This window comes from Hylobates moloch, unplaced genomic scaffold (genome assembly GCF_009828535.3).
Source record: "Hylobates moloch isolate HMO894 unplaced genomic scaffold, HMol_V3 SCAFFOLD_2, whole genome shotgun sequence".
In the NCBI taxonomy this organism is placed as follows: domain Eukaryota; kingdom Metazoa; phylum Chordata; class Mammalia; order Primates; family Hylobatidae; genus Hylobates; species Hylobates moloch.
Genome location: NW_026652277.1, coordinates 136,514,493 through 136,528,570, shown reverse-complemented (window position 1 = coordinate 136,528,570; position 14,078 = coordinate 136,514,493). Strand labels below are relative to the sequence as shown.

Below are 14,078 nucleotides of genomic sequence, written 5' to 3'. Positions count from 1 at the left end.
TGTCATTATTCTCTTACATCATGCATAACCCTGTACTTCTTAGCCCATCTCCTCGTGCACAGATTTCTAATCAGCTGTGAAAAAATACTATGAATATCTCTGCGTTTAAGAAGAGATGCTAACGTTTAAAAAATAATAAAAAAAGAGAAGAGATGCGAATGGGAAAAGGGTTGAGGAACAGCTGTGGATTGGAAGTAATGGGGTCAAGTAAAATAGGGCAGCAAATCAGGAAATGGGGTAGGTGTAGGCACTGGGGAGAGGAAGCTACGCAAACCAGCCAACATCACCATTAACATGTTTCTTGTTTTCCTCTGAAACCCTCTTCTAATAGCTGAGGTAGCATGAAGTTGCAGTAGAAGGAACATGAGCTTTGCTATGAGATAAATACACGTAAGAATCCTGCCGCATCATGAGGCTCTGTGATGTCGCAAAGTTTCTTAGCCCTTCCTAGCTTCAGGTTGGTAATAATACTAAGCTTTCAAAACTATTGGAAGAAACAGAGATCATGGAATGAGGAATGGCTGATACCAGTCAATCAGTACATGGCAGAACAATTATTATTATTGAGACAGGGTCTGGCTCTGTCATCTAGGCTGGGGTGTAGTGGTGCAATCAAAGCTCACTGCAGCCTCAACCTCCAGAGCTCAAGTGATCCTCTGAACTGTCTCCTGAGTAGCTAGGACCATACGTTCGTTCACACCACCATGCCTGGATAATTTTTTAAAATTTTTGTGGAGATGGGGTCTCACTATGTTGCCCAGGCTGGTCTCGAACTCCTGAGCTCAAGCAGTCCTCCCTCCTTAACTTCCCAAAGTGCTGCGATTACAGGCATGAGCCACCATACCTGGCCAGAAACTAGCACTAATGATAACTAGGTTTGTGTCTTCAATGCACTGACCTGATGCTTGCTCAGATGGGGGCAGGGGAAAAGTAAAGATAACCACGAAGCTGGCAGGACGCTGAAGAGAACGGCATTAATCTCACATTAGCCACGTGATTTGCCTTTATAACAACTTCTCTCTAATCTCCCTCAACTTTTAAATCAAATAATGAGCCAAAAGGATGATAAGAGAGAACAATGTCAACAGCTATGAAGGATCTGAGATTTTTGCCCTGCTTGGAAGCTCACAAGTGAGCCAGTCGCAGCTCCATTGATGCTAGCAGAAGACATGAGACTCCCAGTCAGCAACAAAAGACCTCATGACAGCACAGCTGGCATGTGAGCTTCGTGTTCCCATGGGTTCCCTGGAAGCCCCAAGTCCCATGGGGGTGATGCAGAGGTGGGCCCAGGTGGCTGCTGTCCACACAATGCATTATGTCACAGTCAAGGAACCTGGAGCTTCAGATGTTCCCAGTCTTCCAAGGGGACTGTTAACAAGCCTGCTCAATCTTTCTCCTGGAGGGGGACATTATCTATATTATCCTTGCAAGGAAACAGACCTGCCCTCCGCCTATCTTCCACTGTTGTTTTGTATACAAGTATCTTGGGAAAGGCAGTCTGCATCAGGTGTGTTGAAACACCACAGACAATTGCTTTCCAACCAAGTAAGACACAGCCAGAGGCAGAATTCAAAAGAAAGCACTGTGATTAGAGAAGATGCCTTAAAGTTTTTATTTCTTTAATCAAAAAGTTGATAAACCCCCATCAAATCTTAAATAACAGCTCCTATGGTTGCCAGAGACTATAGGGAAAGCCTATTATTGCTGTGTTATGTGCTAGTTTGAAAGCTGCTGCCTGTACCTAATCACAGCGCTTCAGTGGTGAATGGGACAAGGCACCTCCTGCTCCGTCTTTGCGAAAGGCCCTGAAGTGATGTCTTCTTCATGCAATTTTTTTTTTTTTGAGACGGAGTCTTGCTCTGTCGCCCAGGCTGGAGTGCAGTGGTGCGATCTCGGCTCACTGTAAGCTCTGCCTCCTGGGTTCACTCCATTCTCCTGCCTCAGCCTCCTGAGTAGCTGGGACTACAGGCGCCCGCCACTGCGCCCGGCTCCTTTTTTTTCATTTTTAGTAAAGACGGGGTTTCACCGTGTTAGCCAGGATGGTCTCGATCTCCTGACCTCGTGATCTGCCTGCCTCGGCCTCCCAAAGTGCTGGGATTACAGGTGTGAGCCACCGCACCTGGCCTTCTTCATGCAATTTAATAAAGAAATGGGTTAGGGATTTTTTTTTTTTTTTAATGGAAAGGAAAGAAATAAGAAACATTGTTCATGTTTGACTTTCTTTGGGCTTTATGAGATTAAAATGTTTTGGAAAATAGAATTCTTTCAGAGGCTACCCTTGAGGTTTATGGAATCCTGAGATTTATCCAGATCAATCTCTTCACTCATGTGCCTTTATGAGGTCAGCTATGGTTCTAATGACCAGAGGAGCTAGGACACACACCACCAGAGGGCTTCCAGCCTTTCTGATCCCACCTTGCAGCACGCCCTCAGAGTCCTAAAAGCGAAACCATCTTGAGGACCTTACACCCTCACTGGAGACACAGCCCTGTCCCATTGTCAGACCGAAGACGAATCTGTGTGTCCCAAGTTTTTAGTTCAAAAATATATTCATTATATGCAGGCAAAATGCAGCAATTGTTATAGTGAGGAATCCAGGGCCTGCCTTGTTTGAGAGTTTGATAGGAGAGCAGCACAAGTCAGGGGTGAGTGGGTAATTCAGGCAATGTCCACGCTGTCTCCACATCTGAGAGAAGGGCACATGGGGCCCATGGTTGCCAGAAATCTGTTTGTCCTAACCCTTCCTTCTCCCTTGCTTTACATATCTAATCAGCCACAAAGAGCTGTTGATTCTCCTAAATCATTCTCAGATCTGCACATAATCTCTTTATTTTTTTCCATATATAATTCATCTGAAACTTTTTTGTTTTTGTTGTTGCAACTTATGAGATAAAAATCTAATGGGATCTTTCTCAAGCTCCCAAGAAATGACAACGTTCCTTCTCCATCCCCTTACAACTCCCCACCCCCAACCCATGACACACCCAACACACACACACATACACACACACACCCCCCGGAGACAACTCTTTCCTTCCATACAAATTCTTTCTGTTTGTTTAGGACTCAGTTTCCTTTGATCATCTGTAGATGTCATCCCAGAGGAGCCCCTCTAGTATGGATTTTCAGCACACAGAGACAGGGGCCTGGTTGTCCTAGGGAAATCCCCTAATGATGTTTGGGAGCCCTGCCTCCGCCCAGTGCCAAGGTCAGCAGTGTGGGTCAGTGGGCTCTGATCCCAGTGAGGGCCGGACCTCAGGCTTGAGACCTCCTCCCACTCAGTGCTGGGCCCTGAGCTGAGCCCATTCTCCTCCCAGCAGGCTAGAGCTGTGTGAGCTGAACTAACTGGCAGAGCCAAGTTGTCCTCCCCCGAGTACTCCCATTCCCAAGTAAGGAGAATTGCACTGTGTGATTGCAGGTGGAATCTGCCAGCATGAGCTGCCTGAGAGAATAGACAATGGTGCTCTCTGTATCATTGCAGAAAAGGGGAAGGAAAATGCTGACATTTAAATGATTACATTTGGGATCTACAGTTGCCTTGGGGCATGGCAGTGATCACTTAATAGATGAGTCTTCCTTTTTTTTTCTTTCAGAGCTTAAATTAGCTTTCAAATAGCTACAAGGTTAGATAATATATTCTTTAATTAAAGAGGGAGACCTAGCTTCCTTTTCCTTTCCCATAAAGCACGTGTGTGTGTGTGTGTGTGTGTGTGTGTGTGTGTGTGTGTGTTTGCATTTTTGCATAGACTTTGCAATACTGGGAGCTGCAGATAGCTATAGGATTTGTGTCCTCTACATAAGGTGACCACACAATAGGACATTTATTTTAAATATTCTGTCTTTAGGATGAGTCATAATTTTTTATTAAGCAGATGTATTCACTATGCTTAAATGTTTTAGTATAAGTACAGCACAGGGCCTTACACAGAATATTTACTGAATGAATGACTGATTTTATGACCTTATACACTCTGTGCTAATAAATATAAATACATAGAAAATCCATTTGGTAAATATTTCCTGATTCTCTCTGGTAAAACAAAAATTCCAGTAACACGTGCACATCTTCACACACAGTCTAGCAAGGATCTCACTTGTCAGCAGAAATGAGCCATCTGGTTGCTGCCCTGAGATCCCATGTTACGCAAATGTCACTGCTTTCCACATTCACAACGGACCATTTCCTTACCAGCCAGGAGAAGCTATATCTTAAATAACTGAAGCAAAATTATATTTGTCAAATAACAAGAGCAAAGTGCATTTTTGCAAGTCAGTCGTCTTGTCTATAATCAACTTCCTAAATATTAAATATTCAGTAATCTGGCTGTAGATTTCTGGATCGTTTAAACAAACGAATAATGCTTGATTAAGCTCAGAAATTGTAAATTTGATAAAGCTCAGAATTGTCAGCTATGTCTTCATACTGTGAATCCAGCAGACTGAGGAATAACAAAAGTGAGTTTGCCAACCCTCTTAAAGATGCATTTGGATCCTGAAGTCCAAGGCAACTATTGGCCTTGTGTGGCTTCCCCACACCCCAGCTCAGGTGTGTTCACCCACAGATTGTCTAGTCTGCAACTGGAGAGCTGACCATGATCTCAAGCTTGGTTAATTCTGCTGCAGATTATTTTGTTTTTAATTTAAAAAAAAATACAATGTGACTTAGTTATAAATGAGAACAAATTAACAATGAACAGTATTTCAAAAGTTGAAAAACGTGGCACGGACACTAACAGTACTGAATACATAGCCTTTTATCATCTTCAGATTCAGAGTTTTTGTAACTTAATTATATAAAGATGAGGAGTCAGTTTTGCAACCTAAAAATATTTACTTATTAGAACTATATTAATACTTCAGTAAACTATATAAAAAAAGATAATGAGACAGACATGCATATGTAGAACTACATGCCAGTCAGCCAGTTCCCTGCAAAGGGAATTCCCAGCATGATCTCATTAATCTGTGAAGACCCAGAGCAATCCTTGTTTAGACATACGCATTCATCTACTTGTCCAGCATGGTCAGCCCTCCGCTTCTTAGTGGTTACTCTCTACTGTGAATGTGCATGTCCAGTTGTCTGCTTCTTAGAGTAGATATTTACCTTCCTCATCCACCAGCCTTTGGGGGAGGATTGGGGACATGCAGATGATTGATTTGACCTGTTTTTCCCAGAGGGTTTCCTGGTGGCCGTCTTCCATTATCATATCTGGAATCAGATGTGTTTCCATAGCCTCTTCTTTTTTTCACATGTTGCTGAAGCAGAGTTTTGAAAAACAAAATCACAAACTTGGCTATTCTTCAGAAGAAATCTGTTATCAAAGATAATCTCCAGGGAGATGGACTCTGCTGTCCAACACTTGTCCATTTAAGAGGTAAGCCATCCTGCCCCCCTTCCCCACTTCGGAGCAACTTGCAGATTAATTTAACTGGACTAATGCCAGTTCTCAGTTTGAGCCTAAGATGATTCGAACTTGTGTTTTGAATTGGGGAACAGCACTGCATGATGGCTTTTCAGCTCTAGAAGAGAAGAAGAAATCTTTTATTTATTTTTATTTTATTTTATTTGAGACAGAGTCTCGCTCTGTCGCCCAGGCTGGAGCGCAGTGGCGCGATCTCTGCTCACTACAACCTGTGCTTCCCGGGTTCAAGCAGTTCTCCTGTCTCAGCCTCCCAAGTTACAGGCGCGTCCCACCTCGTCTGACTATTTTTGTATTTTTAGTAGAGACGGAGTTTCACCATGTTGGCCAGGCTGGTTTCAAACACCTGATGTCAGGTGATCCACCTACCTCGGCCTCCCAAAGTGCTGGAATTACAGGCATGAGAGACGCCATGCCCGGCTGGAAATCTTTATTTTAAACTTTTTTATATGCATCTGGGAGAAAAATTAAGATGAGGAAGACTTGTATCACAGATACCAGTTCTTGGGCAATTCCTGGAGACCAGGGGTCTGCAAACTATGATTCACAGGGCCAAATCAAGCTCAGAGCCTGTTTTTGTACTGTCTGCAAGTTAGTAATAGTTTTTATACTTTTTAAAGTTTGCGAAGAAGAAAAAATAACAAAGAATAATATGAGATGGAGATGTCATGTGACCTGTAAAGCCTAAAATATTTACAATCTGTGCCTGGGCAGTTCGCCAACCCTGGGCTATAGACTCATGTCTGCACTCTCTGGAGAAAGGGGATGAATGCAACAGGTGAAATCAGTGCAAGGTCAGGGATGGAGAAAAAGAATATTCTTCCACTTCTGTGAGGATCATAGCATGACTCTGGCAGGTTAAGATTCTAGGAAAAAACAATACTTGGGATAGAAGGTTTTTGGTTCCTGGGAAGACTATGCTTTGGGCAGAGACATCAGCCTCCCCAGGACACCAGTGGTGGTTATGGAGGCATGGGGTGGCCTTCCTGTGACTTCATGAGCAGCCAGCATCACAGTGAGAGTCAGAATTCCTTTCCACAGAGAAACAACCTCCAGGGACTTGCAAACGTAATTTGTGAACTGGGGAAGGGGCTGAACCCTTTCCCAAAGAGGTGGGTTAAAATCCAGTGAAACTTTAGCAATTAATGGTGTAGAAAGAAAAAAAGTGGCAGAGTCCCCTTGTCCAATCTTTTTCTATGATGTCACTTTCAGAGAACACAGACCAAAAATCAAAAGCAAATTAGGCTGGGTGCAGTGGCTCACACCTGTAATCCCAGCACTTTGGGAGGCCGAGGTGGGAGGATCACTTGAGGTCAGGACTTGTAGACTAGCCTGGCCAATATGGCAAAACCCCCGTCTCTATTAAAAACACAAAAATTAGCCAGATGTGGTGGTGCACACATGTCATCCCAGCTGTTCAGGAGGCTGAAGCAGGAGAATCGGTTGAATGCAGGAGGCAGAGATTGTAGTGAGCCGAGATCACACCACTGCACTCCAGCCTGGGTGACAGAGAGAGACTCCACCTCAAAAAAATAAATGAATAAAATAAAATTAAAAAGGGCAAATTAATTTGAGTCTTTACCTGTATCTCTCAAGTGACATTCAAATGGAAATATGGTTTATAATCTCCAGTCCCTCTTCCTCCAGGCTTCCACTCTCTCATGCCCTGTAGCTTCCTCAGGATCCACCCCCACCCACCATTCCTGTTTCCTTTCCCTGCCTTTTCTGACACAGACCTTTCATGATGAACCTGATCTGAAAGATGACTGTGAGTTAAGATCAGGATGGGTGTGAAGTGGCACAGAACGCTGAGAAAGAAGCACCAGCATTTTCCTCTGCACTTATGGGAAGGGAAAGCTGGGAATCCGTGTGCATTCATCATTGTCCTGATGTATTGTTCATAGGAATGTAGTCATTCCCCACCCCGAGGCTAGAGAGGCCAAGGGAAACTTTAGCTGTACCAAATTGTGAAATTGAAATTTGTATTTAGTTCCCCAGCTTCTCTTTTTTGCAAATTTTCCCACCATTCAATGACTTACACATTTTAAAAACACTTATGGAATGCCTTCTATGTGCTCGTAGTTCAGAAAGAAAGAAATATTCTAGAGAGCTAGACAGACAAGTAAACAAGTAATTACATGAGTATAATAAACACTATAATAGAGTTGTAAGAGTATAATATAAAACAATGATTATTTTGCACTTCCCCCTTCCCAAAATTTAGTGGCCTAAACAAGAAAGCAGTTTGTTTCTCTTTTATATAACGGTTCAAGTGTAAGTAGCCAAGGGATGCTATGGTGGTTCCACGGTGATGGGGATGCAGGTTCCTTCTGTCTTGTTGCCCATTCATCCCTTAGGGTGTTCTGCACAAATAACTCACCACCACATCTGCTAGGTCTGTGTCCCAGCTAGCAAGGGAGTAGGGGGAGAGAGAAAGGTACTTCCTTTAAGGAGGTAGCCTGGAACTTCGATTCTGCTCATAGAATTTATCATTCAATCACATCTAGCTGCCAGGGAGGCTGGGAAATGTGGTCCTTAGCTGGATAGCCACGTGCCACCAAAAGCTTGTGTTTTGTATTTACTAAATGAAGAAGGGGAGGATGGATTTTGGGAATAACTCATAGTCTCTGCTACAAATTACAGCTAATTCAATATTCCCCAAGATTATGTTGGCCAAAAAATAATTTGTTCTCAGTAGGAATGGCTTTTCACCCTACAGTTTCCCCTGCATCCCAGAACGTGACCACGAGATGTAGCTAAAATCTGGAAAAGCTACAAAACACTCAAAGGGGAAGTAAAAGACAGATCCTTCTGGTACAGGCAGTATAAGGCTTTTGCTAAACAATTCAAGGATCTAAGCTAAGGAATCTGGGTGGCAAACAGCATTTGGCTCTCCTCCTAACACGTGTTCCACCTATTCATGATGAAAAAGGAGAGACCACCTAGAACTACTCAAAGTTTGAGATTTATCAGCATGCAGCATCTGCTCCCATCTATTTCCATCCAGGTGCCACGCACATCAACTTCAGTGGTTCCTCACAGTCCCCACAAAATTGCTCTTCATCTTACACTTCACAGTCAACCTCAACAATGCTCCAACAACCTGGTAGAAGAAGTACCAAAACTTCCACAAGGTTGAATGCCTAGAGTAGTAGGAAGGGTATGAACAAGAGGGGTGTTTGCAAAGCTTACCTTCCCGTTAAGGACGCACGCTAGATGGGTCAGATGCTGCCATTTTGATACAGACTTTGAGGTAGCTATTTTGACCAGACTAAAACCAAGCCATTGACTTTTTATTTTCCCAAATAAAAACTGCTTTAATATTCTTATCTGATGACAAAACTAACAAATACCCACTTTGAAAGAACCTGACAGTGCCAGAAATTTTGCACAGGTGCCTAAATAAAATAAAAGCCATCCAATACAGAATAGTTGATGGGTATTTTTTCCCCCCAGAATTTGTTCATTGCATAGGCATAAAAATTGCTGGTTGGATTCTCTAGGAAACAGATTCTGAGACAGTTTGCTGTATAGCATCTTGTTGAAGAATTGTCCTTGGGGTTAACACCTATGGAAAGAAGAGAAATAAAACAAAATTGGATGGAGCCAGAACTCCAGCTACATCATAGGCCTGACAACAGGCTTAGCCATCCCCATAAGGACTCTACAGTGTAAATGGCCCATCAGAGTTGTTCTGTGTTGGGCTGAAGTGGCCTGGCCTTATACTCCTACCTCCCTCAGGATGTGCCCGCCCTACCTGCTCAGGAGAGGTGACTCTGCAGCTGAGGCAGTCCCTGAAGGGACAGCTGGGGCAAAATGTCCTTCTTTGAAGGGAGATCTGGGTATGTTTCATCTACCCTACCCTCCACGCATGCACACACACACACACACACACACACACACACACACACACACACCCCATATATATAGCTTTAAACAAAAATATGATCATATTATCTGTGCTCTTATGACACTGACATTTTTTGCTTAGCAACATAATGTAAACATTTCCCCATGACCCAAAATATACATCCCATTCATTTTTAATTACTGCAGATATTCTATTGAGTTGTGCAATACTTCATCAAATCCCTGTTGATGGGCATCTGAGAACCTTCCTAATTTTTGTCTCTACAAATAACTTGATCACGAACATACTAATGTTTATATATTTTCACACCTGTGTAATTATTGCCGTAAAATAATTCCCCCAAGTGGAATTGCTGAGCCAAAAGGTTTGCATTTTTACATTTTGAGGTACAATGCTAAATTACCTCCCAGAAAGCTGCACCAGCCTACCAGAGCACTGAGGGTAAGCCACATCAATCTTTTTTTTTAGACAGAGCCTCATTCTGTCACCTAGGCTGGAGTGCAGTGGTGCAATCTTGGCTCACTGCAACCTTCACCTCCTGGGTTCAAGCGATTCTCCTGCTTCAGCCTCCCAAGTAGCTGAGATTACAGGCATGCACCACCATGCCCAGCTAATTTTTGTATTTTTAGTAGAGACGGGGTTTCAGCATATTGGCCAGGCTGGTGTCGAACTCCTGACCTCAAGTGATTCACCCGCCTTGCCTTCCCAAAGTGCTGGGATTACAGGTGTGAGCCACTGCACCCAGCCCACATTGTTTTCTTAGTAACATTCATTAATGAGATGTTAGGTTAAAGTTGTTTCATATCTTGACAGATTGTATTTTTTCATTTATTTTTCCTTTTGTGAATTATCTCTACTCACCCTTTGCACATTTTTCTCTGGTTTACAAGTATCTGTTATATTGAGGTTAATAAACCTGTCTGGTATATATGATATAGTATTATTTCCTAATGCATAGTTTGTGTCTTAATTTTTTCTTTTTCTTTTTTTTTTAACCCATTATTTTTTGAAAAAAAATCCATTAAATCCGTCTCTTGTCTCTTTTAGAGATTCTGGTTTAGATGTTACTCCTTACCAGTTTCTCTCTACCCTGAGTTTATAGAGATATTCATCTGAGTTTTCTTCTGGTGCTTTTATAAATCCTCACTTTCACATTTTCTATTAGTAAACAGTGTAAAAAATAGACATTCTCTCAGTGCACTTCTTAATCTCATCTAGCTCTCAAACCACACTGAGTTACCTGTTACTGAGAAAAGTAACAAATAAAACATTGGTTTTACATTTCAAAATGGTCATTTTGATGGCATTGCATCTAGTTGGCCGCTTTAATAGTCTTACTCTGTCAGAAATGCCCCTAAATACCTGCCATGGGAGGCTGAATTGGGAGGGGGTTTCTTTCAGCCTCTAGCATGCTAACCTCAGGCAACCCACTGAGGTGTGAGCTAAGGGCACACCTGTGTGCAAAATGAAGTTCCAAAAGTCAGCACCTCTTCTAGGCATTCTTCCTGCTCACCCCTACCTTATCCCACAGTTCCCTTTCCTCCCACACAATTTCTGGCTACAGGTTTCCTGGCTCTGTACCAAGATGTCTCTAGGGATTATCCACTCTGCTTTTCCCTCCTGGCTTAAAAAAAATAACTTTATTTGGGTATAATTTACATACCATAAAATTCACCCCTTTAAAATCCATACTGCAGTGATGTTTTACAAAATTTACTGAGTTGTGCAACAGGTACAATCTGGTTTTAGAACATTTTTGTCACCCCAATAAAGTCCTTCATGCCCATTTACAGTTAATCCCCATGCCCTCCCCAGCCCCAGGCAATCACTGATCTACTTTCTATAGAGTTGCCTTTTCTGGGCATATCAGATAAATGGAATCATATACTCCTCTAGTTTTGACACTGCCTCTTATCTCCAGTGAGAAATTCCAGATTCGGCGTCAGCTCTGTGGAAACTGACCTGCCAACCAAATGCAGGTTCACAAAGCTAAGAGACGAGAGCTCTGACTCAAGTCCAGTTCTTGTGGTTCCAAATTCTTTTCAGTCCTTCCCACATTCCTGATCTGGCTACATTTTCAATGTTGTATGGAAAATTTGGTGATGGCCCTTTAAAATAAGTCGCAAAGATTACTGGCCTTTTGATACACACAGGCACTGATTTCATGACTCTTTTCAGCCACCAGAGGGTGCCCCAAAGATCTATCTTTGAATTGGCTTTTGCTTGTTACCGTTAGACATCTAAGAAAGAGAATGTGAGTTGTCACCTGATTCTGGGTGAGTTTTTTTCCAAAATACTTTTCCTCTCTGAGTAATTGCAAATAGCAATGGAGAATAAAAACTACAAACTGTTTTTTGTACACATTGAAAGGTTTTTTTCAGGCTTTTAAGAGGGAGATTTTAAAAAAATATAATAAAAAGGGAAAATACAGACTTGATTTAAGAAACTGGTGAAGAGTTCTTAAGTTATGGCAATCCAGCATGACAGATATCAATTAACCAAAATATTAAGGTGTTTTTGCTAATCTTTTGCGTATTTTCATAACTAAATCAATCCTTTGAGGGAGAAGGGAAATGGAAACATATTTTTAAATTAAGTTATCCAAATCCAGTATTTGCACAGCTAGAATTAACTGGACAAAAATTCAGTATGACGACTGAATTTATCTTTTGAAAAATAATTTTGAGGCCGGGCGTGGTGGCTCATGCCTGTAATCCTAGCATTTTGGGAGGCCGCGGCAAGTGGATCACCTGAGGTCAGGAGTTCAAGACCAGCCTGACCAACATGGTAAAACCCCGTCTCTACTAAAAATACAAAAAAAAAAAAAAAAAGAATTAGCCGAGCATGGTGGCACATGCCTGTAATCCCAGCTACTTGGGAGGCTGAGGCAGGAGAATTGCTTGAACCTGGGAGGCGGAGGTTGCAGTGAGCCAAGATCGTGCCACTGCACTCCAGCGTGGGCAACAGAGCAAGACTCTGTCTCAAACAACAACAACAACAAAAACCAACAACAACAAAAGAAAAATAATTTTGTTGTGATGTTTTTACAGCTATCTAGACTAAAAGTGGCTTAATTCACTTGTCAATTTTGACTTTAAGAAGCACTTAGCATTGCTGTCTCCAGGATCCAGAGGGCAGATGTATCTCTTGACCTCCTCCAACTGAGCACCTCCTTCATTTTCTTTATTCTGGATGGATGGATGGATGGATGGTTGAATGGACAGAGGCTGCTCAGCAGGTAGGATGACAGCTTCTGGGAGCATATTCAGAAGAACTTGATGAACTCTACTAAGGACCATGCCTGCCACTTGTCAGTCACTGGATAGTGACATATGTCTGCTAGTGCTATATTCTCTTCAAGGACTGTATGATCCCCAGAAATGGCTGCAGCTGTAGAACCAGTATTAGACCAGAGTCACAAGACATGGGTTTCAGGACTGGATCTTCCCATACCTCGCGATGTGTCACTTAACCCTTATGTATCTTTTCATTTCTAAAAATCTATAAAATGGCAATGATAATAATATTTCCCCTAATTATCCTCTTACAGGGATATTTCAAGGATTAAATGGAATAATAGTGGATAATAATGGAAAATAATGGATAATACTAGATAAATGCAAAGTACAATTATTATAGCACTGTGCCTATGTGAGAAAGAGAGAAAAAGAGGCAGAGGTAAATACTCAAAGACAGAGGAGAGAAGAAAGAAGCTTGGAGAGTGAGAGGGAGGGAAGACAATCTCCGTTCCAAAGGCACCTTCTTCCTGCAATCATGCTAAGGTATAAAAGGTCATCTCCCCTCATTTTTACATAGTCACCCCCTCTGAAGAATAGCAAATAATCCATTCTAGCCTCAGGAGATTATTGTACCAATATTATTCAAACATCAGAACCTTTAAAATGTGTTTATGCTTTTCCATGAGGATTAGTTGCTTTTAAAATATAAATGTCCCAACAAATCCCAGGATTGGATAGTGCCAGTTAAAAATCTCACATTGACTGAAATGGAGAGGCCAAGAATCGACTCACCAGGAGTGGGAGGGTGTGACTTTTACCCCTACCCTTCACTTGACAAGTAAGTCATTCTTGAAAACTCTGCTCCTAAGTGAAACGTTGCTAAATGGCAGCTATTTCCATTATTTTGAATGGGAAAAGTTCCCGTGTGTTCCACTCCATGTAGTCTGCTCCCTAGGTACTGAGTGTTTTCCTGAGAGATACTTGCTTCCTCCATTTATGGCATTTACAACATATGATGAGATGCATCAACACTTGGGCTGGAAACTGGATTTATGGATGCTGTTGAAAAGGGTAGATGACACTGAAAGGAAGATGTGTAGAGCTTCCAAAAATAGCAAACCTTCAAGTACTGTCCAAGCATCAAATTCTATGCAATTAATTAATAGGCTAATGAGGAAGCACAGCATTCTGGTCACATGGGTAAGGTCCCTGCAGTCTCTGGAAGTTAGCATTTTTATTATGGGTTTCCATCCCAAATGGCAGGTGATCAAGACTCGGGCCGTTGGATACCTCCTGACTAGAAGAAGTCTGTTTAAACTGATGAAACCATAATGTCAAAACATTACTTTAAAAAATTGTGGTAAAATATGCATAGCATAAAATTTACCATTTTGATCACTTTTAAGAGTGTAGTTCATGAGCATTAAGTGAATTCCCAGTGTTGTGTAACCATCACCACTATCCATTTCCAGAATGTTCTCATCATCTCAATCAGAAACTTTTTAGCTGTTAAGTAATAACCCCCAATTCCCCCAACGTGCAGCCCCT

At 42.0% G+C, this 14,078-nt stretch overlaps 1 pseudogene; it reads right to left on the bottom strand.

Moving 5' to 3' along the window:
• Window positions 1-5,100: 5,100 nt before the first annotated feature.
• Window positions 5,101-5,384, bottom strand: LOC116475874 (selenoprotein K-like; annotated as a pseudogene).
• Between the last annotated feature and the right edge of the window lie 8,694 nt (window positions 5,385-14,078).